This window comes from Parasteatoda tepidariorum, chromosome 5 (genome assembly GCF_043381705.1).
Source record: "Parasteatoda tepidariorum isolate YZ-2023 chromosome 5, CAS_Ptep_4.0, whole genome shotgun sequence".
Taxonomy (NCBI): Eukaryota; Metazoa; Arthropoda; class Arachnida; order Araneae; family Theridiidae; genus Parasteatoda; species Parasteatoda tepidariorum.
The window spans coordinates 66798989-66821621 of record NC_092208.1 but is presented as its reverse complement, the minus strand read 5'-3'; positions in this window follow the sequence as shown (position 1 = coordinate 66821621).

Genomic DNA, 22633 nt, shown 5'->3' with positions numbered 1-22633 from the left:
ATATATAAGGACTAAAAGACAGGGAGGTTAGGCTCAAAGACAAATTTTCGTGGAAATAATGCACTGTATTATTCTTTTGCGATAAAACGCGCTTTTATTACACTATTTTTTTTTAGCTTTCCGTTTTCTAAAAGTAGTCTGGTATATGTATGCTGTTCCAAAAAATGTCCAGACTTTTTTCTGTTCTTTTCTTCGGCCCACTACTAAGCCTGAAAGATTATCTAAAATAATGTACATTTATATATTTTTAAAAAAAATATGAACACTTTTAAGTTTTGAATAAAAAAAATAATTTCGACTCAAGTAGTAGTAGTAGTTTAAATTTTCAACCTAAGTAAACACATAAGTTGATAATTTTACTAATTTTATTTCATAAAATTATTATTTAACAAATAAATGAATATCTCGTCTATTTGGAATATTTAATATGAATAATAACAACAGTTTCAAAATTCATTCCAAATTGATTAGTCAAGTATGAGAGATTATTCAGAGATTATTAGAGCAGACCTACTGTTTCAACCATTTCTAATATGGGAGCTGGTGACTGAGCTTTTCTGTAATGCTCATAGGAGAGAAAGCAATATAAAAATATATAATGTTTTATACTTCAAGAATAGTATTAAAAGCAGTTCCTTACCAGTTCAACTGAAAAATTTTTTATTTCCTAAATATGTTTTGTTAACCAGTTATATGTATTTTTTCAGTAATCCTATATTCATTTTTTTATTTATACTATTTTAACTTAAGTTTTTACTTATGCTATACAATTTTTTAAAACTTTCTTGAATGCCAATCTCTAACAAGATTTATCATAAATAATATTCTTTGTTCCTTTTTAAAACATTAGCAATTTAACTCTTTTATTTTATTTCTTCCTGGGGAGATAATCATTTAAAAATTAATTATTTTAAATTTTTCACCTTTGAAGTTTGACCTTTCAAATACCACTTTCTTTCTTGTGCAGGATTAGCAGTTAAAATGCTACTTACCTCCTTTCTGAAAGATTAACTGCTCAAATGCTACTGCTACTTTTTGAGAAAAAAAACCCGTCAAATGCTGTATGTCGAGTTCTTCTAAAGGGTCTACACTTTTCTTCTTTTTTTCTTAGTTCTGGAACAATAATATTTAATATACTGTTTTCCTTTTAATATTTTTTTCTCAAAGGAATTTAAAATTATAAAAAAGGTTGAGCAAAAACTCATGTGATGCAATTAGACCGGCCATATACTCATATTTCGTACCCAGATATTTCATGTTTAAATTAATAAAATAGTGAAATAAAATGATACATAGGTGCACTGCAAAGAAATTTAGTGCATAGTTGCCACCACTTTCATTGACATGTTGAGGTAAACTAAGTACATTTTTAAGTACAGAATTGTAGTTATAGTGCAAAAAAAATCCTCTAAAGACAGAATAAGGGTTGTTTGAAAGAATTAGTGCAAATGTATTACTAAAAATGTGCTAAATATTTATGAAATGGATCCATAAACTAACTAGAATGCGCATGAAAATATGTTTTGTCAGTAAGCAAACAAACAAAAAATGAATAATTAACTAAATAAAACTAAAACAGTAAAAAATAAATAAGTAAATAAATAAAAAGTGTGAATACATACACTGAAGCAAATTTTTATATGAACATCAAAAATTTATATCAACACCAAAAATAAAGGGAATTAAAAACAAAATCAATTTTACAGTTTATATTAGCTTTTATTAAGATTATTCCTTAATAAGGATTTTATATGCTTAGCAAAAATGCAGAAATAATTGAACAAGCAAAATTGAACAAATTTTTAGCACATATACATATGCCCTTCCTCATGTAAATATAAAACTTAAACATCTTGTTTCAGTTATTTGAAAACGATTTAAATAAAAAATTAATGATAAAAAAACACGAAATAAAGAATTTCATTTTTTTCCCAATCAACATAATAAAGTTATAGAATTCAAAATGAGTTTCATGATATTATTATAAGCGAATAAAAAATTTAATGAATGTCCTAAATAAGAATAAAAGGTGAATAACCAAAAAATTTAATTTAACAAAGAATGTATCATTATTCACAAACTAAAAGTTTTTTTTATGTTGTATTTTGTGATGCCTGGAGCTAAGTTTTGATTGAGCAAAAAACTAACACTGTGATCTTGGGGAAATAAGTCTTGTTAAAGAAGTAGAAATATTTCACTTTTACGAAATAATAAGTGTGTACTATAGTCGATATTAGAAAAAAATGTCGAATGAATACTAATGAAACGCAATTTTTATGGAGGTATTTTGAACTGCCTTTTAAGTTGATTAATTGGAACATTCGTAAATAATTACTTATTTCTCAAGAATAAAATAATTGTTATTTTTGTAGTAAAACACCGTGAGAAAGATTTACTATTCGTTTATAATAGCGGCGTAATTTTTATCATTGTATATATAAAGGTTGTAATAATAATAATAATAATAGTTTTTGGAAATAGAAGATAAGCAAAAGGAAGAAAGAAGAAGCAAAAAAGTAATCAGTTTCAATTGAGCCTGTAGAATAATAGCGATAAAACTTCAGAAAACTTAAATATAGCTTTAGGTTGAACCACGTTATTTTTAAAGTCTGATTTTACGATTACATGGTTCAACTCAAATAGAAAAATTGCTTGTTTATGCAAATTGTCGTAATTATTGCACGTTATCATGTTTTGAGGTACAGTTATTATTGTTCAAAAGTGTATAAATTTTTGTAAAAATGTTCTGTTTTTATGCATTTAACAGTATAAGCAACACTTGGTATAGGAAAAGCTATGAGTCTATAATAAATATTAATGCTTATGACCGAGATATTTTGCTTACTCCAGAAGCATTGCCGAGTAAACAATTCTTCGATCGAAATCGAATTTTTTTTCCACGAGCTTATTCACACGAGCATACGGGACTCTAATTGCCTGAAAGTTTGCTCCACGAGACTTTTCCCAGAGACAGAAATAGGTCATGTTTTATACATGGCACTTTTCTGCCATTAATAAGACAATTCATTTTCTTTCAAATATTTAGAATAGATCCAGTTTTATAGATTTCACTATTAAGATTGTATGGGAGCTGAGCCTGCTCTGTAAAAATTTTAAGTGAATATAATTGAACCTGTTCAGCAAATTTTTAGGAAACATCTTAGGACAAAATTATACTGTTTTCGTTTCCTGATCAAATCCGAAATTTCGTTCTCATGCTACAATAAACTTCTTAATTTTTTTCTTTCAACTAATCCTTTTTACTAATTTTGATTAACACTTTTATTAAAAGATAGAGTATACTACGCTATGTAGACTAAAGCAAAAAGTAACAAGAGTAAAGCACGCATTAATGCACATACTATAGTTTCAGTTTTATAAACAAGTACCTTCCTCAGTGTCTAAATGTCATAATTTTTGACATTTACAAAGAACAAATTTTTGACGTTACTTAAAGTGTTTAAATGTGATATTTTGATTTTTAGATTCTGAGGAAGGTCCTTATTTATAGAACTAAAACTATAGTATGTCCATATATGTACCAACTTTTGAGCTTTATTTACATTGTTTTGGTTTCGTTTGTTTAAACTTCGTTTTTTTTTACTTAAATGTTTTTTGTATCACTTAGTTTAGATTGGAATGAATATTTTTATATTTTGTCACTGTACTTCATATGTTTCAGCATATTTCTTCAGGATTTGCCATCAATTTCTCAACAATGTTTCACTTTCTGGATACTTTTTTTTAACGAAAGAATACCGAAATGAAATTTTGATATGATCATCTTTTTCTTTATGTTAAGACACACGCATCAAAAATAAATATAATATTATTACAAAATTACTTATTCTCTAAACATCTACGCCAATTTGCGATTGTTATTTAAATTTTAAGATGCGATAGAAGATTTAAATAAAATTGTGGCATTTAATGTATTAAATGAAATTGCGGTTCTCGGTCATTTCATTCCAAACAATTTCCTCTGCATTTGGATTACATCAGACACTCGACACAATCTTCCTTTTAAATAGACGGAATTAAAATTACATTTATACGGAAGACAGTTAGTTTATGCTGGAGAGACTTAAAATGTATGTATGCTTAAGTATTCCTATGTCCTCTGTGTAAAAGACTTCAAAGGGATTAAGTGTCAATTTATGGTCAGAAAGAGGGGTGGTATAAAAATTTATTATAGAATTTTAAATTTGAAATGTAGTTCACGTTGAAAATTTCAAAAAGAACTACTTTTAATGTGCAATTTATAAAAATCATTGAAAACAAACACTTTTGTTGAATCATATTTAAAAAATTAAAAAAAATTTCAAGATTTATTTTGTTATTTACTTAAAGTTCCTTTTGGTTAAGTAATCGCCCTGTATGGTAATAACAATTCTGGAAATAATATATAAAATATACGGTGTTTAAATAACTTACATGGTAATTTTTCCGTTTATGTGGTAATGATTTAGCGGATATTCTGGTTTTCAAAAATATGGTTCTTATTTCCAAGTATTTCGAAAATAAACAAAACTGAAAAATAAATTTAAACGAATAAACGGTTTTTGTGGCACGTTATAAAACTGTGGTTCCGATTTTTTTTAATTTTTGTAATCATATGATCGACCTTCTTTTGGCGGAATCTCAAGACTTAATTAATAAATTTCATTAGCAATTGTGAACTCATTTATTAACAAAAGGCTATTAATTATTTTGAAAATATGTATTGATCTAAATTCGATTAATTAATTTTAAAATATTTAGCAAGTAAACGAAGTATGAAATTTTTTTTTCATATCGTTTTATCAATATCAGTCTTAAAATTTGGTTTTGTGTCAGATCGGCATCAAATTCAGTTCTTAATTTGATTTTAATCCATGCTTAAACTAAAAATGAATGATCTGAAATATGGTTTCCATTAAAATAAAAACGAAAAAAGAAAAGAAGATGAGAATGGTTATCAGAGAAATATGCTTTTTTTTTCATTGCTAAATTTGGTTATTTTTATTGGATGCAAAATAAATAATGCAGTTTTTCTCAAGTGTATGTCCTTTTCATAATTCATTCATTATATTGCTTCTAGAAAAAAAAAACATTGTTCTGAAATTTCATTCGTCATAAAAAATTTAAAATAATGCTGTAAAATAGACCTAAATATTAAAACAAACTGATTATTAATTACATATTTGAAAAATTTAATCGCAATCTTCGAAATGAGCATTAGTTGGGAACCGCTTCTCTAATGTATCATGAAAAAAGTGCTAAATTTTACTACAATTATCAAACTTTATCATATGTTGTAAAACCAGATTTTATTAATTTCCAAAATTATTACCAAAGCACTACGGTAAAAATTAACTGAGCTTTTGGTGTTCTCATAGAGCCAAAGCACGATAAATTTTACTATACTTTGTCAGTTTTAACCATACTTTTTTTCTCTCCGAGTATGATAAAGGTGAAATATAGTGTAAAGGAATCAACTAAACAAAAAAAAATATAATAAAAATCACAAGCAAATCTTTTTGTCCTCCCATCATTTAAATTAAAATTAAGTAAATTTGCACAAATTAGCTCCTTTTTTTGTGTGTGAACTAAAATTCAAACATAAATAATTTTTGACTTCTTACATGGAATAAACTTCGAATAATATAAACTAGTTGTTCTTGTTGGTTCTCGAATTATTTAAGTCAGCAACATTTTTGTTAATTACTGAATCAATGAATATCTTAATTATAAACCCAGATCCTGTTTAACCTTTTTTTTTGTAACTGTGCATATGTTTATATCTTTAAGGGAATTGTTAATGTTTGCTTTTCATAGGGATAGGGTGTATTTCTTTTATTTTCGAAATAAATTAATATCTGATACCTTCATTTTCAAGTTTATAAAATTGGATGAAAATAACAAAAAACACAACAATTCTTATTGAAATCAATTTAAAAAAATGTTCTAATTTGAGTTATTTTGTTACGTGGAAAAATTCTGGTAATATTACTAAACTGTATGGTAATGACATTTCTGAAAAACAACGTAATTCTACAAAATGAAACTAAAATATATGGTATTTAAACTACCCGTTTAGTAGTTTTTCCGTTCATATGGTAAATATTGATATGAAATTCAGGTTTTCAGAATGGTACTTCTTACAGCATATTTAGTAAAAAATACAAAATGGCAAAGCAAATATAACCAAATGAATGATTTTTGCGCCATACTCTAAGGTGTCATGAAATAAGTATCAATTTTTACCACATTTACTAAATGTTATCACATAATATTTTATTGCATTGTTATACCATACTTTATTGCATTGTTAGCTTTACCAAAATCTTTACGAAAGAGCTTCTGTGGAAATTAAAAGGAAAAAACATTCATTCCATAAAATTGAGCTTTTTGACGTTCTTACGAAAACACGGTATTTTTTACCATAATCCGGTAGTTTCGATTATACTATTTTTTTTCAGTGTAAAGATAGTTCTCTAAGTACACATTACACAAATTTGAAGTAAAGACGCATTATAATGAGGCAGATAAGTTTGAGAGGCATGGGCTTATGGTTTTATCGCCTACAAGAATTTATTTTAAATAGAAAAGAAAAAAAAACTAGAAATTTCTTTATCATAAAAAATATTTTCGTGAAAAACTATGCTCAGGATTCCTTATAAATTCAAACGCGATAGTCAAAGAAATTTTTATATATGAATGCAGAAAAATAAAAGAAATTTCTGTAAATGTTGCTTCTTCTTTATAAGATATTTATAACACAGAAAACAACCGGTAGGCGAGAAGAGAGAAAATTACGACCAAAACGAAGATCCCCCTGCAATGAAAGAGCTTGTTGAAAAAACATTCTGACGTTGGCCTATATTTTGCTGACTTTGTTACTTTAAATTGAATTTTTTTTTGTTTTCAAAAATTTCAGATGCTTTAAAAAAATTGTTATAAATTTATAAAAACTTGATTTTGTTTTTTAAGTTTCTTTTATGCAACTACCAAATGAGGAAAAATAGTGATAATCCATTTTGAGTAGAATTATAAAATATTTGATATATAATTTTATATTTTTATATAATTTAATATTTTTATATAATTTTATGTAACTTTATATAACTTAAAATTTACAATTATATATTTTATTGATAGTCTTACATAATTCATAATTATATATTTTTTTACATTATTTATAATTTTATATANTGACCTAACAAAAATTATGATAGTCTTACATAATTTATAATTACATATTTTTTTACATAATTTATAATTTTATATAATTATATATAATTTTTGAGAAAGAATAGAAAAAAATAGTCATTAACTTTAACTTTTTTTCTCTCTATTCCGAGAAATATATTGTTTTGTAATTGAAGCTACCTTTATTAACTTTATTAATCGTAACTTTTTAACAGACAGATCTGAAATTTAAATGAACCAAAACTTAAATGTCATAAATCTATAGAATTTTTAACTTATTGAGTTAGCCATTACATTTAGTAGCATTTTGCCTTTAAAAATTCAATATCCTTCATTTTATGTCGATTTTCAATTCCAACTATGTATTGAAGCTCTCGTGAATTTGAAGCAATGATGTTCAATTCCTTATTCTTTAAATTGGAGTTTGACTCAGAATTCTAGGAAACAGCCAAGTCAAACATTGAGAGAAACTTGCAACTTAAAAGTCTTTTTGCGACATATCACTCAAAAATTCTTCGCTTGAAATATCATTGGTCGTCGTGCTAGAACTTTACTTTGATACATTTGTATAGTATTACCTAATGCAATTTATTTTAGAACTAAGGTACTAAGTTGAGATTTGGGTAATAAGTTGAGAAAAAGAAAACGAAGTTATAACTTCTTTTTTTGGTTGAGCAAAAATACATAAAATAAAACAAAATAAACAACACTATAAAAAATTACGAATCATATTACAACACTTTGAGAAAATCATGCATGAAATCCATTTTACAATAAAATCGATTTTTACCGTAAAATATTATACCGTAATTTTTACAGTTATATTTATTTAAATAGTAATTCAGTAATTTATCGGTCATTATTACTGTAAAATTTATGGTATATCAAATTTTTTGTTCCGTAACATGTTCCGGTAAAAAGTACCAATACCCTGAGTTGCTTTACTTTTTTCTGTATTTTGAACCAGAGTTTTTAACAGTAGTGTATAATGACTTTTTCGTTGAACAAAAAGAGAACCACTTGTGCAAAAGAAAAGAAAACGGTTTTAAAGTTGAACAAAAGGTAAAAAGAAATTTAATATGGCTTTTTGACAGAATAAAAAAAAAAACAGAAACTAAAAAGATTGCTTTTGAAAAATAAAGAAGAAAAATCAGATGTTTTTTTTTCACTCGAACTAAAGAAAAAATCAACTGAAATCGTTTTGCGTTTGAATAGCGGAAGAAAAACTAAGATGACTTTCGGTTGAGGGACAAAAAAAATTAAGTTGATAGTTCTATTGAGCCAAAAATAGAAAGGAAAACTAAGAGAACAAAACAGCTTCTTGATTGAGCGAAATAAAAAAAAAACTGGAAGTTCCTCTAAGTTGACCAACAAAAAAAAAAAAGAAAAAAAGAAACAATTGAGGAAAAGAAAAAAAACGGTTTTAAAGTTGAACAAAAGGTAAAGAGAAATCTAATATGGCTTTCTGATAGAATAAAAAAAACATAAACTAGAATGATTGCTTTTGAAAAGTAAAGAAATCGGATTTTTTTTTTTTACTTGAACTAAAGAAAAAATCAACTAAAATTGTTTTGCGTTTGAATAGCGGAAGAAAAACTAAGATGACTTTCGGTTGAGGGACAAAAAAAAATTTAGTTGATACTTCTATTGAGCCAAAAATAAAAAATAAAACTGAGAAAACAAAACAGCTTTTTAATTGAGCGAAATAAAAAAAACTTGAAGTTCTTCTAAGTTGACCAACAAAAAAAAAGGAAGAAAAAAGAAATAAAAGGGAAAAAAAACGGTTTTAAAGTTGAACAAAAGGTGAAAAGTAACTTAATATGTCATTTTGATTGAATAATAAGATAACAGATACAAAAATGACTGTTTTTGCAAAATAAGGAAGGAAAAAATTAGATGGTTCTTAGGACTTACGTTTGACAAAAAATTTTACTCTCAGATGAATGTTCTTTTTAAAAATTTCAAGCAATTTTAGTATGTTTAAAATGTTGACGATTTTTTTAACTCTGTTGCTCTGAATTGTTTTTGAAACAAAAGTATAAAACAAAAAGTAGAACGCTGCCAGAGGAAGAATAGTTTTTAATTTAAATGAAATATCTCACAAATTAATGTATATGAAACATAAAAGAAATTGATGCTGTGTGTCAATATGTTGTTTTTTTATTTCTTTTTTTCAATCTATATCAGTTAGGAAAATGAAATGAAAAATTGCCTTTTTTTCCCTATTATAAATGCGTTTTTGTTTCTGATGCGGTTTTTTGATGTATGATTACATTTTCTATCAGAAGCAAGTTTCTCCTTTCTTCCTGTTTATCGAACTGTAAATGTGTCCTTCTTTCCAGTGTCACATACACCTGTTTACGATAACTTAAAATTTCATCCTTTTCCTTTTCTTTTATCTTGCGTTTTCAATCGATAGAGGAACTTTTTTTTTCATAGAGATAGTTTATTTATTCTAAAATATTTCTGTGTTCTCTTCCTTTATTTTTATTTCACTTCCCTTTATTTTATTAAACCAGAACTTCAGAAAATATTTATTTATGGATTATTATGTGTATGTTAAGGATCAGAATTTTTTGTTTTGTTTATTTTATGGATGAAGTATAAACATCATAAAACTTTATAAAACGATAGAATACTCACTTTAATCTCGTAAGTTTTTGATTAATATATATTTTTATTTCATAAAATCATGAAACCATAAAAATGTTTATATGAAATAAAAGAATTTATAAGAGGTATTTTCTTGTTGATGCTTGATTTGTTTTATGAGAATTCATACGTAAATATTGTTATTCAATTATTTTTTTCCCATTTCTTTTATGTTTTCAAATTATATTCTTCAACCACGTTGGGCTTATAAAACAATTTTCTAACTTTTTGAAGATAAAAACCTATTAATAATTTTGTAATCGCATTTTTAGTTGCTTCGTAAATCTATTTTTAATAGAAAATTTATGCTATTCTGAATTTAATTTATCATTCATAAATAAAAAAATAATAACATGATAACTATAAGGAATTACCATTTTGAATTCTGATAATGCATTTCATTTATTCCTTTATTTCAATTAAATTTTGCAACTAAAAACAATATTATTTTTTGATACATCAGGCATAGAATAGTTTCAAAACTTCTTAAAAAAATTAATATAAAAAATAAAGCTACTTTCTAATAATGATAATATAAAGGACAGTGTATTCCAATTCAGTATTCCAAATATTATGCTGAGAATTTATTTAATGAGAAATGATTGTTAAGTTAATGAATTGCAATTATCATGCTTTTTATTAATATCTTAAATATCATAATAAGGTATAAGATGATACTGTTGCATTTTTGGACATAATTTTTAAATTGTATCACATCTAGTCTTATCATAGGAAAACTAATATTTTTTTGAAAACTTATCATTTCAATAGAAAATCGAATGCGTAGTAACAAGTGGCATAACTTTGGGTATAATTTTTCACTTGCTGAGGAGAGTTGCATAAATCGTTCCACTTATTCCATTTTACTTCTTAGAAAATACATAGCTCTAAAAATTGCATTTGAAATAATAAAATTTTAATAATAAATTGCAGTTATTATTTTTTGGTAATAAAATTTCTGCAGTTCGTGAGATTCATGAGATCTGAGAGTGATACGATTTAGGAAGAAAATTGTCTAATTCTTACCACTAGTTCCTTATACCGTACTCACCTAGAAATGTGAACAAAAATGACCTAACAAAAATTATGCAAAAATATCCAACAACCCAAAACTATTGTTTAATATTTTAATGCAATATAATGTAAAATACAGTGCAGCATTTTCTGAACTGTTTTGAGTGGTATTATAAGTAAAAAAAGACAATATAACAATAAACTGCATCAAACATGACAGTTTATTACTAGTTAGCTCAAACATGAATTTGGTTTAAAAATAAAAATATAATAAACTGTAAAACAATCAATACTTATCAAACAAAATTTGGGTTTCTAATTTGATAAGTACATGGTTTAGTTATGTTCCAGGTAGAACTAATTAAACTTTTTTTGAAGTTATATTTTTTATGCGACTTCCAACAAGGTTGCGTTAAACGTTTAACGCTACATTTTTATTGGCCGGGAAATCACGTGGTAGGATCCAGTTTTCCCTCATTCATTTCCATATTGTTTTGGTTCTCACTAGCATAAAAATAATAAAAGTCATAAAAGTATTGTTTTTCTATAAATATTTTTTTAGTTTGTTTTGATACACATATAATTTAATAGGGTAGTATTTTATATTTTCAAACTTAGTGGATAACAATTGTAAAAAATGAGTGAAAACAATCCCATGATGAACAATTCGACGGATTTAAGGTTATGTCAAGGTACGTCTCTTGTGAATATCAATTGATTGTTAGGTTTTCTGTTCTGAAATTACATTATGACGCATTTTTATGCATTATTAATACAAATACATTTTCCAGGGCGAGACGATGAGGCAACCACAAGCACTTCCACTAGTCCGCTAGGGAAAAATGCACAATATTACCGTGATTACAGAGCACGGAAGCGAGTGGAGCAGGAAAAAGAGTCATTGAATAGAAACAGTGATCCTTCTACGACAGCTGATTCTTCTACAATTAACGTCGCAGGTTGCGAAGTTTAACTTCTTCGTCGCGGAGGGACTCCACGCACAATTTTTTTTTATCTGTACATTTTTCAGGAACCCAAATTTCCTACAGTAAACATAGCACCATGTGTTGAGCACCAACTGAATGAGCATGGTGTAGAAGTCAAACACAAAACAAATCATTCATCAGGATCAACTTCAGAGATCAACTCTTTTTTCTTTGATTTTTAAGCTGAGTTTGAGGGCTTTTGATCTAACTTCTCTAATTTTTTTTGTCAATCTCCATCATCTTAATTTTTTCTTTCCCGAGTTCAAGTTCAATCGATAGTTTCAGTTTATTTTATTAGGTCTGCCTGATATAACTATCACTCTTTGTGATTTAGAAGCAACTCGTTTTCTTTTTAGATTTTGAAATCATGAAAATTGATTCTATTCAAACCTTCAGTGCAGATGAAGAAATTAAAGCAGATTGGTCTATTGATTCTCCAGAAGACGTGAATCACGAGGAGGCTTATCACAGAGATTGATTCGTCTCCATGTTTATAATTTCAACTAACGAAAAGACAGTTTCATTAAAAACTGAACACTACTAGAACACTAAAATCCACTGAACAAAATTTTCTATTGTTGTTGCTTTTTTCTAAGACTCTGCCACTAAATTGGAACTTTTATATTGTGTGATAAATAGACATGAAAAATTCCACAGCCACTTTTAAATTGTTTGAATAAAGAACAGAAGACCTGAAAAATGACCTGTCCTACTCTTGGAGTCGATGCGTTGTGTGTCCTGGTAGGTGTTACATAATTAATCCAATATTCCTGGCCAACTTTAAAACGTCTAGAGTTTTTGAATCAATCAAATGTTCACTCAAGAAAAGTAGAACTTGCATTATACGTGAGCAGTTAGGCAAACTAGCATTTCATAAAGGAAAAATCAAAAGTGCTATATTATTTCATGAATTATAATATAACACAAATGCTATGATGGCAGATGTGGAGCCCTAAATAGACTCCTATATCATACCGGTAATATTTAGGAGCCTACAAGAGGTACAATTTAGGCAACTACGTCGCTTATTAAACAAAACGTTATTTCTAACCTCAAACAATAATAAGCCACCAAAAAGAGGAAGAAACAGCAGTATAACTTGTTTAACAATAATCTGACGTATTTAATAGTATGCATATAACATTTTATCTACTATATCCTTACACACAGAGCCGCGATGGCTCAGAGGATTGAGTGTTCGCCTTCCAATTGGGTGAACCGGGTTCGATCCCGGCGATGGCTGGTTGATACGAATTCCGCATCCGGCTTGTACCGACCACAGTGCTTACGTGAAATATCCTCAGTGGTAGACGGATCATGGGTTAGAGTCCCCTTGCCGTAAGGCTAACCGTGGGAGGTTTTCGTGGTCTTCCTCTCCATGTAACTCAAATGCGAGTTAGTTCCCTCCAAAAGTCCTCCACGAAGGCAAATTTCTCCTAATACTTGATCCAGGAGTTTCCTTGTGCTCTGGATTTGGTTCAAAATTACAAGGATATGGAGTTGAACTTTAGTAGTCGTAAACCCAAAAATTGGGTCGGCTGCTCAACGACGGTTATATATATATGTAAAAAATTATTCGCCTTTTAACTTCTAATAATGGTCCAAAAGCATTTTTTATGTGCGTAAAACATGCCCTAACATCATTTTACACAAGAGTTCATGTTTGTTGTTTATTGAGTAATATTTAGAAAAAACGTCTTATGAAGAAGTGTTGAAATTTAAATAATACAAAAACAACTCGTCTAAGAAAAAATGGGAATATTATTTATTTTNTAATATGGAATTTGTAAAATAAATGTATATATTTTTGATTGTTGATGAAGCCCATCATTTTGTGTTTTCATCAGTGCTCAGAAGCAGAACAACTATAAGTTTTTTTTTTATTTTATCACAAAAATTTAAAATGTATGAAAAGCAAAGAAAAGAGTAAGAAAATGAATATAGTCATAGAAAAAGTTAAAATTATAGTATAGTATTTGTCAGTTAAAGTAAAACTTTTTGTCTAAGTCATTGTTAACAATTCAAATTTCTCCGAGGCAATTCTAAACCTTAATTTTGTTCTAAATGTCAGTATTCAGACACACAACAGAAGTTTAATATGAAGTTGTAAAATGCATATATATATATATATATATATATAGTATTTTTAAAAAATTACATTGAAAACTTGTAACACCAATGAGCTTAAATAAAAACGTGTGTACACAGCAACTTCAATTTTTCCTTGGATCTACACTCGAAGAAAACTTCCTGATAAGTTGGAGAGGTATGATTTAGTAAACTTTCCTCTATCATTTCTGGTCTTATTGAAAAAATCATTTTCTTCTTTTATGCATGCATAATTTACGGATTTTTTCGACTTTGAAAACCCTTGCAAATAAGCGTTTTCAAGTTAAACTTTAAGTATGAAATGAGCAGAATAATTACCAACATCTACCGAATTATTATAGAAGAAAATCAATACAGTCGGAAATTTATACCTTAAAACCAGAGAAAATTTGTTATTACTTATGTTTTTAAATGTCTTTCAAAAATCAAACTGGATTTGAAGCTTGTTAGTTCCCCTTCATTGTGGATTCCTCCAGTAAAGAAATCTAAGATTTGATCTTTTAAATCGTGCTTAAATATGTGCAGTTGCATCCCCTGTTTTGAATGTTTTCGCAAAGAATTTATAAATATAGATATTGAGCCCATTGATTACGGAATATCGTAGATTGAATCAAAAATTAACAGGAAGCTTGTAAGAATCAAATCCAATTTTACATGTTTGTTCACACAGTTGCCGCTTTTGACAACTTTTAAAATTATCGCCTACAACATGAAATTTTTTAATGGTAACCAGGTCGAAAACAACACAGCTGTATTTAACCACGTAACCCCTTCTTATATCTTACACCTTGATTAGTTTTAATAACACCTTAAAACAGCATCATCTTAATTAGTTTTAAACACTTTAATTAGTTTTAAACACTTGAATTAGTTTTAAACACTTGAATTAGTTTTAAACACTTTAATTAGTTTCAAATAGTATATTAACCAAATTTTTCAGTCAAGCTGTTGTCCTCCACTTCGCTTGCTCGGAAGTACTTTGATTTCAATTTCAACTGTTTTCATGAGCAACTCGCGATATCATCAAAGTTCTTTATGTATTAAATTGTAATAATAATTTAAAATCTCTCTTGCTGCCATTAAATTAAGCAAGTCACCCTAAGTATGAGTTCGAGATATTTCTGCATAGTAGGCAGCAAAATTATTAAAATTATTTCCATTTCTGTTGTGAGATAAGATAGAAAACTCACCCCGTTGCTCCTTTACATGCTGTACTATTTCTTTACGCTTCTCTTGAGCAATGAATTGAGTATCGTATAATATGTAAATGACATTACCCGAAAAAAGACTGGTTCCGTCATCAGTAATTGGTATGATAGTATGCGACACCATAGCACCTTTTATGTTCGAATTTTTATGTTCGTTTTAGAAAGGATCAAAAATTAATCTAAAGAATTTCTCAGTTATTACATTTTTATTTTGATAAAAATTTCAAAATTATTCGAAATAAACACTTAAAGTATAACTAACTTTTCACCTCCGGAACTATCACTCAAGACTACTTAAAATGAATTGAAATAAATACTTAACATATAGCTAATGTTAGCTAACTAATACTTAACGTATAGTAAACTATATCCTATCCAATAGATCGAGAAATACCCAGGTATATGGTGCCACATATGAGAAGCATGTATAGAGATTAAGTGTCTCTCAGAAAACATTTTAGAGTGTTCATATTCAAAGTATGAATTCAAAGGACTCAGTATTCAAAGGACGAATTTAAAGTATTAAATAGTTACTTTGTATTCTTTGTTGACGACTATGCAAATGCTGTTATCAAATAAAAATAAAAAAGTGAGTTTTCTGTGCTTAGAATGCATTTTTTGGACATTGAAATGTTTTAAATAGATTGGAGTCATATAAAAGACATTTCAAAATTTAATAAATTGTAAATGATGTTATCAAATTAGAATTACAAAGTGATTTCTTGAATATTGAAAATCTTGATTGGAATTTCAAAGCCAGCAAATCTGTCGTAACGATGATATCGTAATTATATAACATCGAAAATTTTAATACATTCCTTTTTAGTTTTTCTTCTAATGAGATCAATAAATTGAGATCTATCCATATCTTTACTGGTAAAATATTTTAATCATTATACACTAATCTTTTAATAAACAGTTATTAATTAGTTTTTTATTGCAAATTTGGATTGTGTAAGCATTAGGTAACTTCCAAATACGCATTAGGCAACTTTCATAAACTTCCAAAATGCAATGTTAAATTTAATACAATATTTGCATACCATGTTAAAACTTCTTCCAATTAGAATTTATTACCATGCATACAATAAATCTACCATGCCTTATCCAAAAGATAAAGATGCGAAGGTGATGACAAGTTGAATAAGGTTATAAATTAAAAGGAAGAAAAAGAAACATAAAAATGAAAAACTTATGTGTCAAATATCTTGAATATTATAAGACATAAATAATACGATTGATCTGTTTTTTTTTTGTTTTTAAAGTTTTATTTCATTTTCTGTTAGGCGTTTTTCCAGAATTTTTTTTCACGCTGTATTGGAAAAAATGATATTTTTTTTTACTTCTTTAAACTCTATTCTTTGTTTTCGATACTGCAGTTTGCAGTATGATTACTTTTTCTATCACAAACAGTTCTTCTTCTCTTGTGTTTTTTCTATCTTATTTTCGTTTCCCTTTTTTTCTCTTTGGTCTGTGAATGTGTCCTTCTTCTAAATGTCACACACACCTGGTTTTGCTAACTTGATATTTCATTCCTCTTCTTCTTTATCTTTTGTTACCAATCAGAATGTTTTTTTTCTTTATTTGTGTTTTCCGGAAAATATTTATTTTAAAATTTTTTCAATTCCTTCTGTACCTTTTTTATTGCATGGTTTTATAAATGTATTTATTCATGGGTTGTGGGGATATTGTTATGGCTTATTATTAAGGTTGTGTATTCTTATCGACTATCTCCATATGTATACATATATATATATATGTATATATATATGTATATATATATATATATATATATATATATATATATATATATATATATATATATATATATATATATATATATATATATATATATATATATATATATATATATATATATATATATATATATATATATATATATATATATATATATATATATATATATATATATATATATATATATATATATATATATATATATATATATATATNAGGTTATATATATATATATATATATACAGTCCTGTCAAAGTAATGTGACCACACGTAAAAAGCCAGAATAGCCATTTTTGGCAGAGCGGACCGCTGCGAGACGTGTAGGAAGAGAGTCAATTAATTTTCTGAGGATGTTTACTGGGATGTTGAGCCATGCCGACTCCAGTGCCGTGGCCAGTTGCGCTAGATTACGCGGTTGAGGATCCATAGCACGAATAACCCGATCGAGGTGGTCCCACAGATTCTCGATTGAACTTAAATCCGGTGAGTTTGCTGGCCAGGGAAGTACGGTAAACTCATCCTGGTGCTCTTGAACCACGAGCATACACTGCGAGCTGTATAACCCCTCACATTGTCCTGCTGGTAGATGACATCATTCTGATGAAAAATCATCGCATGTAGGGGTGGACGTGGTCCGCAAGGACAGATGCGTACTTGTGCTTATCCATCGTACTCTTCCCAATGATGAGTGGACCCAGTGAATGCCAGGAAAACCATCTTAAAACCATAATGCTCCCTCCTCCAGCCTGGATCCTTCCGGCAATTGTTGCACTGTGTTTGCTTTCAGACGTTTTACGCCGTATACGCCAACGTCAATCTGTCCGATGGAGCATAAAACGTGAATCATCGGAAAAAGCCACCTGTCGCCACTCTGTGGACGTCCAGTTGCGGTACTGGCGTGCAAATTCCAGCCTTCGTCGCCGATGAACAGCAGTCAGCATAGGTGCGTTAACCAGACGTCTGCTGCAGAGGCCTATGTGCAGCAATGTTAGCTGAACAGTTGTTGAAGATACACTCTTGGTAGCCCCTTGGTTCATCTAGGCCAGGGATGGCAAACCAATGGCACGCGTGCCATTCATGGCACGCGACACAATATTTCGGGGACGCCAGCGATTACACAGTTCATTATGAAGCATATTAACAATTAAATTAAAACTCATAAAGGAGAAAAAAATAGACAGTTATTAACAAAAAAATTAACAATTAATGCCATAAAACAGGCTAACAATAAATGGCTAGTAAAAAAAAAATTAACAGTCCTGCTTAAACTAACATCTTACAACCTAATATAAGTTATTTGTCATCTTATCTACAACAACAGAAGTCACACCGATGTTACCTTAAGTTGAACTACGCGTATAACTGAGATATTGCAAAATGTATTTTTTTTCATAGTAAATAAAGAGTTTTGAGTTGATACTTTGTATCATTATTTTCCCAAGAATCACGAAGTCAAAATTATTTGACGGCACGTCTATGATTATCTCATTAAACAATTTTTTAATGTCACGTTCAAAAATGGCACGTTGGTGCATAAAGGTTCGCCACCCCTGATCTAGGAGCTCAGTTGCTCAACAGTTGCACGTCTATTCGCCAGAACGCATCTCCGTAGCCTTCCTTCGCCTCTGTCATCTATAGCCCGTAGTGCACCACATGTGTCACGCCGCTGATTTTGGATAGTGCCCTTTTGCTATGCATGGTATACTTTTACCACAGGGGCACGTGAACAGTTCACAAAATTAGCTGTTTCCGAAATGCTTCCACCCTTGACCCGAAAGCCAATAATCTTGCTTTTTTGGACGCCGAATAAATCGTTACATTTCTGCATTACGTCAACGTTTGAAATGCTTTCCGACACCTAAGGACATTCTTTATATACACTTCACTGTAATGTGCTACCACCTGCCTTCCATGATTGGTTACTTCCCGTTGACGTTGAAAGTAGGTAGCGGTCACATTAATGTGACGGACTGCGTATATATATATATATATANGAGAATCACCCATATATATATATATATATATATATATATATATATATATACAAAATTCCGAGTAAAACAGGATCTTTTCAAATCAAAAAAAGTAAATCGTTCATATAAAATTCAACGGAATTTTGAAATTAACTAGAAAATATGTCATAGAAAAAAAGAATAAAAATATTGAAACACAATGCTACTCGTACAATCATGTGGAGAACTTATTTTAGAGTCTCAATGCTACCTAAAATGAATTTAAACATTTAAGAAAAATATTTTTAGACCTAATGCTCTTGGAATTTGAAATGTTTTCTTGAACTTTAAGTAATAGTAATGAAAATCTAATAGTAAATTAAAGAATTGTGTAAGTTGTAACGACTTATTGTAAAACGCAGTGGTTCTAAATATGAAAACACAAGGAAATTCAATTTCAAGAAAATATGCTTAGAGGTTTCATTTGTATTGAATGTACAAACAAATTCATTATAAAAATAAAATAATTTGTCATGAATTTACTGGTATTGTACTTCATAACGTATTGTATGTTTTAGTTTTGCTCAATTCCTGTAAAATACACAAAATATATGTTAATAATTGTTAGTGATTGAGATTAACTTTTTCACACTAACTTTTTTCAAATGCTAATAGTTTATTCAGTGTAACATTCATTTTATATGACACTTTCTTAAATATCGCAATATTTGATAGATAAAAAGACGAGTTCATTTATAATTCTACATGTTTCAACTTACAAAGTTGTTTTCGTATGTTAGGATGTGTAAGACAGCATTATTAAGCTTCTTAATGAAAGTGAAAACAAATTTAACATTTCAGGAATTAATTAACCGGATTTGAAAATCCTAATTTGAGGGGAAATACAACTTCACCGAACCTTTCGCACTCCAAATTCAATAAAACAGAAACAAAACTTGAAATAAAACTTTTCATTTTCTACTTTTAAACCATACTTTACAGGTTTGAGTAAAATTAAAGTCAGTTCGAATCTTCTAATATTTTTCTCTTTCATTCTAATCACAATTGCAATTCTCTTTTTCGCGCCTTTTTGAAAAATCTTTTCAAGAAAACCAGGTTCGTTAAGGAAAAATAAATTATGCATGCGGACTTATACACAGCTCGAGGGTAAGCGGTAACTATTCTTTTCCTCTTTTCAATCTAGCTGGTGTTGAGAGTACCATTCTTTGCTTTAAAGAATTATTTTACCGTTTGGAGAAAAAAGTTTTTTTTTTCTTTTGCAAATTTGTTTGATATTTTACTCCTTTGGAAATGGAAATTGGACTGTTAAAAATTCAGTACTTTTAACCTGTTGGCATTTTTAGAGAATAATAAGATAGGTTTACAATTTAAAAGTATATAAAATAATTGCTTGAATTTTAATATATATTTCATGTAAATTTTTATTCGTAGGTTGTAATGTTGATTTCTGAAAATGCATAAACTAGCATGATTTTTTTTGTATTATGGTACTCGAAAGAAATAAAATTTTCACAAATACCAATATTGATTTATTAAAATTTTGTGACAAATATTTTATTTTTCATTGTTGATAAACGTTCAATATAAGGTACAAGAGTATAAACGCAGGTTTTAATTAACGTGCCGTAGTCATAGCAGCTTCAACAATATTTATTTCTTCTATTAGTTTAGAAAATCTTTTGTTACTTCGCTGACTATATTAAAATTATTTACTTTCTTGCAGCAATGTTGCTGCTACTTTTTCCAGGGTAATTCAGCAACTGAATGACATTTCTAATATCATTTAGCCAACTTAACCTAGAGGCATTTTGAAAAGAAAGGTTTTTCTAAGAAAGTCTCAGACTTATTAACTATACAGTATTAATTCATGTTTCTGAGACACTTAAATTCTAAGAGTAGGAAAACTAAGTGGCAATATTTGAATGCTTTTTGAGTGGACGATAGATCCAACTGCACTTGTCATTATTAAACTGTCAATGTACAAACCTAGAAAAATTTCCCACTTAACATACAACTCTAAGAATTGGAATTCGTAGATGGGGATATTTTTGAACAGTTAAGACACTCAAAGTTGTTAAACATTTAACGTTTCCTGATAATGTTTGTTCAGAAACGCAATGGTCATAACATATTTAATATTTCATGACAGCTTCTTAGTTCGAAACACACTAGATATGAAACATTTAATGTTTCAGTCTAATTTGTGTTTAGAACACAATGGTTGTAACAGTTGTGTTTAGAAACGCAATAGTGATTAAACATATAATGTTTCGTGACAGTACTTGTTCAGAAACACATTAGTAATAAAACATTTAATGTTCCATGATGGTATCTGCTTCGAAACACACTAGATATGAAACATCTAATGTTTCATGACAGTTTGTCTTTAGAAACGCAATAGTGATAAAACATATAATGTTTCGTGACAATACTTGTCTAGAAACACATTAGTTATAAAATATTTAATGTTCCATGATGGTATCTGCTTCGAAACACACTAGTTACGAAACATTTAATGTTTCTTGACAGTTTGTGTTCAAAACAGCTATAGTTATAAAATATTTAATATTTCATGACACTATCTGTTACGTAACACATTAATTACAAGAAATTAAATGATTATCATTTTTTTCAACATTTTATATCTGGTTTACAATATTTAAAACGGTTGTGAAATATTTTTCAATAATCTTGATACAGTTAAGAACCCTTTACTTAAAAAAAAAGCAACGAACTTTTTGAAATCAAATATAATCTTTAACATCGTAAAGCAAATTCGTTTTCATTCTTTTCCCAAAATGCTATGTCTTCCCTAATGAAAGCGAGTTGAAATTAAAATAATAAAACTCAAAAAAAAAAGCATCCAAAATTAATGGTTTTGCTGAAAGAATTACAATTCAGCTTTTCTCTCGGCTTTTTTTCGTTTTTCCAGATTCCAGAAAGACTTACGATTTCAGACGGCAATCTGTTACTCTGCTACGTATCGTAATTGGTCCCTTTGCCGTTATGTGTCACTGGGGTCCAATCAAATCTTATTCCCTTTTTTCTCTTAACGTCAAAAGTGGATAAATTTATTTTTCGTTTTTTATTCTATTTTCGATAGTTTTAAGTACAGTTTGGTTTTAAATTGGATCACTTTAGGTCTGAATAATCTTGAATATTCATATAAAAAAGGACTGAAAAAGAAATGATGGAATATTAAATGAGATGCACGAAATTTATTCGAACATTTTTGGTAATTTTTGAATTTCTGTCATTTTTTCCTTTCTAAATTGCTGGTATTCCGACATAAGACGTAAATGCATTTTAGTTCTTTACTTTAATATTTAAACTATCTAACTGCGGATTATACTTTTATGAAAAAGAAATATTGTAATCCATGGATTTTTCTCGAATTTTTTTTAGTAACCGTTATTGCTGAAAATAAGTTAAGTGTTAGGAAAAATGAAATAAATTAAACTTTTGGCCAGGAAACATAAGGGAATGGGGAAATAAAATATTTAAAATTATTTAATACTGAATAAATACTAAACGTTAAAAGCTAACGATTTCATTTTTTCACGTAAGATTATTTAGATATATGCAACAACATAACTCGAAAAGAAGTGAAGTAATTATGCCTAACTACGCGATTTAAATCAGATTTAATCCGATGCCTGTAAGCAACGTCATGCGCGTTTGTCGAACTTGATTGGCTTCTAAATCGACAATGACATAATTTACCAACCATGACGTCACTGGA